At 32.6% G+C, this 9,138-nt stretch overlaps 1 long non-coding RNA gene across 1 annotated transcript; it reads left to right on the plus strand.

Moving 5' to 3' along the window:
- Positions 1-1,153: 1,153 nt before the first annotated feature.
- On the plus strand, positions 1,154-8,242 carry LOC107625591 (uncharacterized). The gene is made up of 3 exons (XR_015905055.1): positions 1,154-1,376; positions 1,466-1,784; positions 7,504-8,242. It is a non-coding gene; the product is annotated as an uncharacterized LOC107625591 (long non-coding RNA).
- Positions 8,243-9,138: the final 896 nt, after the last annotated feature.

Consider the following 9,138-nt stretch of genomic DNA (forward strand, 5'->3'; position numbering starts at 1 on the left):
TTTATTTATTATAAAAAATAACAATTATTATCTTTTACTCAACTTCATTCTTTATTATAATATTAGTCCATTTTATAACTTTTAGATCACTTTGTAACTTCTATCCTTGTCATAAAATTTTTATTTAATGCAGTTGAACAGTAACCACATCACCTTTATATCTCCAAATCATATATAAATAAAACAAAATTAATTTTATAATTAAATCTAATCAAGCATTTCAAAACTTATTTTTCATTTATCTTAGTACTCAACTTTTAACTTTTGGCTATTTTTTTATATTGATTAAATATATGTGTAAATACGTTATTGTTAAAAGTTTGAGTGTTTTTGTTTAATATAGAATTATTTTTTAAATTGATATTAATCAAATTGGACAATCTAATTTATTTAAAGAGAAAAAAAAAACTATAAATTAAAGAGTTTGATTTATATTTTTAATTTTTTTATTTTGAAAAACAAAAATTGAAGAGTCTAATTCTAATTTTTTATTTTCAAAAACATAAATTAGACAGTTTGATTTGTGGTGTTTTTTAAAAAAGTTAAACACATCTAAAAATATATCTAATTTTTAGAGATTACTGTATAACTAAATAAAAAATCAAAAACACTGATTTCTTTTATCCTATATTGTTAAAAAATACATCTTCTACTCATATTTTTGTATTACACACTATCATGTACCATAAAAAAAATAAGCGTCAACGTCTTTTCATTCTCCTCCCTTTTTTTTTAATCTTTTTCTTTCTCCAACTTTTTAATGTCTTTTTTTTTCTTTACCTAATTCTTCTTCTTATTTTTTTTATTTTAGATTTTTTACTTTTTTTATTATTCTTTTTCTAAGTTTTCTCTTTCTCTATTTATTTATAGTTTTATTATTTTATTTATAATTTTATCAAATTTTTAATTTAATCTTTATATTAAATTTTATAATTAAATTTTTATATTATATTAAATTTTATAATTAAATTTTTACCGTGATAAAAATATTAAAATTAACATAATATACTAAAAATACTCCAATTAAAATTAATATTTGAAATATATTTATTTAATTAATCATATTATCATTATCTTTTTACAACTTTATCCTTCATGCTTTATCTTTTCCAATTGACCATTAATCTGATAGACACTTCATTCCCAAGTTTCTTCTTCTTTCCATGTTTGTTTTCCATTTTCAAATATTTTTAATAATGCTCTTTTATTTTTGGCATATGCAACAAGGTTTCTCTTGATAGTTCCTCAAATGTTGTCCCTCCTACCACAGCCAAATCAGAGGCTGAAGCAGTAGCCAAACCTTCATCTGGAGACTGGAGTCTCCGCATCTCAAGAATCTATCTCTCGCTTATTACTCAAGTTGCAAGTCTTACCAAGTAACCAACCTAATCTTTCTTTAATAATAATAATAATAATTAATTGCTCATTTTCTTCGCTAGATTTAAGAGACCTTGTCGAATTGCAGTTAAAGCAGCATGACTGTGAAGTAACAATCAGGAAGAGGGAGGCTATGTCTCAAGTCTCAACCACAGCCTCCTGCTCAGCCTGCCATGTACTATCAAAATTTATGGTTGTTATGTTTGGTGCGGTTAAAGATGGCTTTTGCTTTGGTGACGACTCGGCTGAGGATGGAGCGGCGCTTGCACTTACGGAGCAGGGAGAGAGCGCAGTCAAGGTTCTTGGAGGCTTCTGCAGTGACACGGCGAAAGTGTCGCTCGTAGAGAGGGGGACGCCACTACCGCCATCTCTCCTACTGACATTAGTGAGGCCAAATGAACGCAAAGGTATGGATAACTAAGTAAATTCATATTACATATATGCTTTTTTAACATTTATTATTAATAGATACTTAATAAAAAATTAATATAATATAAAAATCTAATTAAAAAAATTATAAAAATTTAATTAAAAATCCAGTAAAATTATAAAAATTAATAGAATAATTTAATTTTTATTTATTTTTTTAATTTTAAAAATTTGATATAAAAAAAAGAATAAAGAAGAGAAATAATAGAAATGCGTAAGGAAAAATAAAAACTTTTTTACACAAAATATAATTTTTTGAAGAGAAATTTAGAAAAATAACATAAATTTTGATGGTTATTAGTAGTTTAGAGAAAAAAGGATTGAATCTAGGCTATTTTTTATTTTGTTTGATTTTACTTCAAATATGATGGAATTTAGAAAATATGTTAAATTTGCTTTTATTAAAAATGCAAGAGACACTTTTATTTTGTCTCTTGTTGATAGAGGAGTCAAAATAAATTTGTAAGCGAATAGAGTTGCTATGACGTCTTGCTGGATAGAATAAGTAGGAGACAATTTTATTTTGTCTCTAAGAGAATAAAATTAGAATCAGAACAGAGAAGGAAGAGTGATACATCCATATATCCTGGTTCAACCACCATGTGTAATGTGAACTACATCCAATCTCCCTCACAACAGTGGTGAAATTTTCACTATCTTTCAAATATTACAAACATCAATTTTTCTAGGATTCAACATAATCTTATCTGAGACAAACTCAACTTCTACCCAAGCCAGATTTGACTAGGTTCACTCCCTAGATTTGTAACCACTAAGTCCTCACCCAACTTAGTAAGAAAATTTTTTCAAGATCATTATTGCAAAATAAAAAACGTACAAAAAATTTCTAAAATAAACATTTGGTTTTTCTCCAAGTCTAACTCTCTTTATCTTTTCTCTCAATGGCTTTTTTTTAATTCCTCAAATTAATGCTTTTTTTTCATTGAAACAAAGGTAAATAAAAAACTAAAAAAAAAGAGTATTCAACAGAAAACCATGAAGGAGAAGAAGGTATAGCTTTGTAAGCTATGGAAACTCAATCTTTGTCCTCTCACTCCTTGAACCAATCTCTGGCCATTTACCCCTTTAATAGAGGAGTAAATCTTCCAAAGTTTGATACTTTGCTTCAGCACATTTGACTTCCTCTCTCCAAAAATCAACAATAGCGGCGGCGCAAAAGAGAGATAGAATAGCAACAATGATTGAACCATACATGCATCAATACCTTCTATCTTTTCTTTCATTGTTTTTTATATTGCTTCAAGTATCTGAGCCCTTCATTTGTGCTTTGACTCCAAGTAACTTTTTTGACCATTGATTTCTTGCAAAGCTCTATAACCTCCATTTGAATCAGATTTTTCATTCGGTGCATACAAAAGGAGAATTTCTTCAACAATCTTCAATGAAGCACAAATGAAACAAAATGTCTCTGATGTAGTCTTAGGATGTGATCTTTGCTTAAAGCCCTAATTTGTTTAACCTTTTTTTTCTTGCTTAAATTTAGTAACCCACTTTTTTATTTTGATTTAATTCCTAATTAAACTTTTTTTTTGCTTTCCTTCTGAACTTCTTTACGTGGGTGAGAGAAAAGAGAGAAGAGAGCATTTGGTTTGGTGGTTTAGTTTTGGTTCTAATGAGAATAGAGTTCTATTTCTTAGTTAGAAATCAAGTTGAGTGAATGGACTTAGATCATCAGTTGGGCCTTATGCTTGTGTTTGGTTCAAATTTATTTCTCTATACTAGCCGTCCAAATTTTTTATCACTTTGGGCTTTATTAGTTTGTTGTTGGGCATGTTTGTTTTCTCTGGATTACTGAACCATTAACAAACTAAATTACACACATAATTGGTTTATTAATCCCAATAATAATATTTAGTTATCATCAAATAATAGTTTTTAGTTCTTCAAACTCGACAATCTCCTCCTTGATGATAAATATTATAAAATAAATTGTAAAAAAAAATGAGAAGAGTTTTAAGAAACTTCTCTTTGATGATACAATCCTGATGTGAACTCTCCCTTTCTTTTATTCACTTGGCTCCCTCTGAATATTTGCATTCTTCAACCTGTGATCAATAAATTTTATACAAGAACTATGCCAAACATTCAAACAGCCATTCAAAAATTATTAGCTTTCAATCCAGAAATATCATTCATCAATATTTTGATAAAGAGTTCAAAATCAAAGCTATAAACAATATTTTTGGAGGACAAATATATAAACTCCAAAACAGATCAAACCAAAGAAATAATGATTCACACCAGTCAATGGGTACCAGAAGCAACAAAGGCAATAAAAATATTAGTACTAACATCCAACAAATGAATTAAACAACCTATCAATTCATAAATCATTAACACAATGCCATAACAATAATTCATTTTCATCATTCACTCTCCCTTTTGTCATTAAGAGAAGGTAGTATTACCTACACAAAGATTTTGTTAGGCTAAAATAGTATTCCAATTAGGTCAAAGTTAAGTGCCTACAACTATTATAGTTATCCAAAGAAAAATTAACAATATTCAAAAGATTCAAAGACTAAAAATTTTAGCATAAAAAAAGCAGGTTCTTAAAAAGCAGCAGCATCAAGCAGGAGCTAGACATCATATTCCTCATCCTTGATTTCTAGAAGATTTTCTTCTTGCTCAGACATCACTTGGTCATCTTTCAAGGAATCTATGTACTTTAAAAGCACTTCAACCTGGCTTTGAGACTTTCGTAAGGAATTCTCATTTTCTATAGCTAGTGTCCTAACTTGTTTGCTCGAGTTGATCATTTGTTTGGCGAGGTTCACAAATTTTCGTAAGACATCTTTCATGATGTCATTTACCAAGTACTTGTAAGAGGATGATGTCCCTACAGCTAATGGAGGAGGAAGAATGCTTTTGTCCTCTTCTTCTTCCATAACAGTGTCCTTGGCAGCCTTGGTTCCTTTTTCTTTTGATTGCTTGACTGCACCATCGTCCTTAAAAGATGAAATTCTATTCTTGTGGGTCTAATTGTTTAGATCAACACCAAAGTAGTCAAAGATGCAAGTAAAAAACATGCTATATGGTAGAGAAAAAAATTTGTCACTTTTGATACAATCATGTATATGGCACATCATCAAATATGTAAAGGAAATTTCAGTTTTGTTGATGATGGCATAGATAACTAAGGTGTCACAAAGAGTCACTCGCTGATAAGAACCACTTTGAGGCAAGACAATGTGGGTAATAATGCGACGTAGTTGGGATTTGACAGGACGTAGGGATCGATAGTTGGGGGTAACACCATCCATGAGGAAAATATTTTCACATATGTTTGCCAACACATCCTTGTGTGAAATGCCCAGATCATTATCCCATTTTTCAAAAATGTAAGCATTGACGCTAACATCATAATAATCAAGGACTTCATCAATGGATTGTTTATTTAAATGAATTCCTTGGCCTTTTACATATGAGTGAATAGATTCCTCACGATAGTACATATTAACATATAATTCTCTTACTAAATCAGGGTAAACAGATTTTTTTATTTCAAAGAATTTTTTCAATCCAAGTAAACAATGTTTTCAATAAAATCAATCCCTTTCTTAGCTAGAGCATTTAAATTAGCCACAAAAGTAAAACATAGGGATCTTTTAGAAACAATGGCTCTATGAAATTCAACATTCATGCTTGAATAAAAATAAAATAGATCATAGTGAGAATGAGGAAGGTTACAGAAATGGGATTTAAAATCTACAGGGTCAGGATTTGCAGGTTCTTTTACAGAATTAAGGAAAGGTCTTCGGTTACCTTTTGAAGGACGACTAGACGGTGCAGATCATCCTTGAGGATGAGATGAGGAGCGAAGAGGTGGAGATATTAGAGGTTCTTCGTCACCCATATATTTCTTTTCTTTTGCTCTAGAAGTTCCAGCTTTAGTTGTCATTGAGGATGGATGACGAGAGGTATTTTTGGTTTATGCCATAGGTTCGGGAACTGGAGACAAGTGTGATGAGGAATGGGAGTGAATATGAATATGAATGTGTGCTTGGCCTTTTAGAGGAGGGTTTCGTAGAGCACGATAAGTTCCTGTGCCTCTTTGTGTTGCTACATTCTTTCTCATATCTATGAAACTTAATGAATGCGATTATAGGAGTGGTGGAGGTTGGAGAAAATGAGAAGTTTTTAAGAAGTAACTACTATTAATGCTTTGAAAATTTTTGAAAATACAAACTATTATTTAAACAAAATGAAAAGGTGTTTCAAAAAAAATTGATTTTGAAAGGATATGTAAACTAGCAGTTTGAAAAGACAAGACAATAATAAAATTTGAAAATCTGAATTTTGATTTGACTTGATGAGAAACCCTAAAACAATTAATTTTTGAATTTATGATCAAAATAAATAATGAGGCCCACATCATAGAAATAGAACTTCTTCCCTTTGGGCCCAATGATGGTTTTAAGGAAACACAAAGGACCACCAAAGATTCACTTTTGACCCAAAGGAATTATCTTTACCACAACTCAGTCTGATAACCAAAGAACCTAGAAGGAGTCATCATCTATCCAGTTTTATCTCCTGTCGATCTAAGAGACAAAAATACACAGAGAACTACATCATCAATTTAATTTAAGAATTCAGAATCAACAATACCCAATGCTTTTCTCAACTTGCAAAATCTATCTTCAGACAGAGGTTTAGTAAAAATATCAGCAAGTTGATCCTCAGATTTCACAAATTGTATGTCAATTGTATCTTTTTGCATATGTTCCCTAATGGAGGGAAATCTTACTTTAATGTGCTTGGTTCTTAAGTGCAAAACAGGATTTTTAGAAATATTTATGGCACTCATGTTATCACAAAATAAATGGATACTATTGACTTGCAATTTGTAATCTGCAAGTTGTGTTTTATGCCATAACAATTGTGAACAACAAGAAGAAGCGGCTATATATTCAGTCTCAGCTATGGGCAGTGCAACAGTAGCTTGCTTCTTGCTTGACCATACGATTAGAGACTGTCCAAGGAAGCAACAAATCTCCGAAGTTCTTCTTCTATCAACTTGGTCACCGGCAAAATCTGCATCACAATATCCCATTACACAAAACTTATTAGATTTAGGATACCATATACCAAAATCAATAATTCCATTAATATATCTATTGATTCTTTTTACAACTAAAAGATGGGATTCTTTTTTATATTATTGGAATCTAGAGCAAACTCCAACACTTTCAAATATCTCTAGTGGTGCGCAGAATCCCACACTTTCACACAAATTAACCATCAAGTGCACTGGGTCGTCCAAGTAATACCTGAGTGAGTCAGGGTCAATCTCACGAGGATTGTGATTTGAAGCAAGCTATGGTTATCTTGCAGATCTTAGTCAGGCGAAAAGAAGAGTTGTTGGATCTGGTTAAGAGCATAAAAGGAATAAAGAGATCTTAACTAGGTTGATATGTTTATAATGATAAGAAGATGGTTAAGGCTTGGAGATGCTTTTTTCTTCTGGATTAACTCTAGTCTTACTGTCTTCTTCAACTGTGAATGATTTCTTCTATGGCAGGTGATGAGCGGATATTTTATATGCTTTTTGGGGTTAATTTCATATAGTTTTTAGTATGTTTTAGTTAGTTTTTAGTTTATTTCCATTAGTTTTTAGAAAAAATTCATATTTCTGGACTTTACTATGAGTTGTGTATTTTTCTGTAATTTCAGGTATTTTTCTGGCTGAAATTGAAGGAGCTGAGCAAAAATCTGATTCAGGCTGAAAAAGGACTGCTGATGCTGTTGGATTCTGACCTCCCTGCACTCAAAGTGGATTTTCTGGAGCTACAGAACTCGAAATGGTATGCTTCCAATTGCGCTGGAAAGTAGAGATCCAGGGCTTTCCAGCAATATATAATAGTCCATACTTTGCACAAGGATAGACGATGTAAACTGGCGTTCAACGCCAGTTCTCTGCCCAATTCTGGCGTCCAGCGCCAGAAAAGGATCAAAAGCTGGAGTTGAACGCCCAAACTGGCACAAAAACTGGCGTTCAACTCCACAAATGGCCTCTGCACGTGGATTGCTTAATTCTCAGCCCCAGCACACACCAAGTGGGCCCCAGAAGTGGGCCTCTGCATCATCCATCATAGTTTACTCATTTGTTGTAAACCTAGGCTACTAGTTTGGTATTTAAACAACTTTTAGAGACTTATTTTGTATCTCATGACAATTTAGATCTAAACTTTGTATTCTCTGACGGCATGAGTCTCTAAACCCCATTGTTGGGGGTGAGGAGCTCTGCTGTGTCTCGATGAATTAATGCAAGTATTTCTGTTTTCCATTCAAACACGCTTGTTCCTATCTAAGATGTTCATTCGCGTTTAACTGTGATGAAGGTGATGATCTGTGACATTCATCACCTTCCTCAACCCATGAACGTGTGCCTGACAACTACCTCCGTTCTATATCCGATTGAATGAGTATCTCTGAGATCTCTTAATCAGAATCTCCGTGGTATAAGCTAGAACTGATGGCGGCGTTCATGAGAATCCAGAAAGTCTAAACCTTGTCTGTGGTATTCCGAGTAGGATTCAAGGATTGAATGACTGTGACGAGCTTCAAACTCCTGAAGGCTAGGCGTTAGTGACAGACGCAAAAGGATAGTAAATCCTATTCCAACCGGATCGAGAACCAACCGGTGATTAGCCGTGTTGTGACAGAGCACGTGAGCGTAGTTTTCACTGGAAGGAAGGAAGGTAGCCATTGACAACGGTGATCCCCCAACACACAGCTTGCCATAGGAGGACGTGCGTGCGTGAATCAGAAGACAGAGAAAAGCAGAGATTCAGAAGACAAAGCATCTCCAAAACTCCAACATATTCTCCATTACTGCACAACAAGTAACCTTTAATTTATGCTCTCTTGGTTATTCGCAATTCAACTGATAAACATAATTGACTTCCTGACTAAGATTTACAAGATAACCATAGATTGCTTCAAACCAACAATCTCCGTGGGATTCGACCCTTACTCACGTGAGGTATTACTTGGACGACCCAGTGCACTTGCTGGTCAGTGGTACGAGTTGTGAGAAGTGTGATTCACAATTCGTGCACCAAGTTTTTGGCACCGTTGCCGGGGATTGTTCGTGTTTGGACAACTAACGGTTTATTTTGTTAGAACGCGGTGTTTATGTTCATGGTAATTGGCTATCATATTCTTTAAAATCTTTTTCAAAAATAATTTTTTCTATTAAATCCTGTGCCAAACTTTAAGTTTGGTGTTTTCTTGTTGATTTTTCAAAAAAAAAAAAAAAAACATATACTTCTTCAAAACAAGTGTTACATTCATAACTCATTTGGC

Source organism: Arachis ipaensis, chromosome B2, assembly GCF_059453495.1.
Source record: "Arachis ipaensis isolate K30076 ecotype BB chromosome B2, ASM5945349v1, whole genome shotgun sequence".
Classification (NCBI taxonomy): domain Eukaryota; kingdom Viridiplantae; phylum Streptophyta; class Magnoliopsida; order Fabales; family Fabaceae; genus Arachis; species Arachis ipaensis.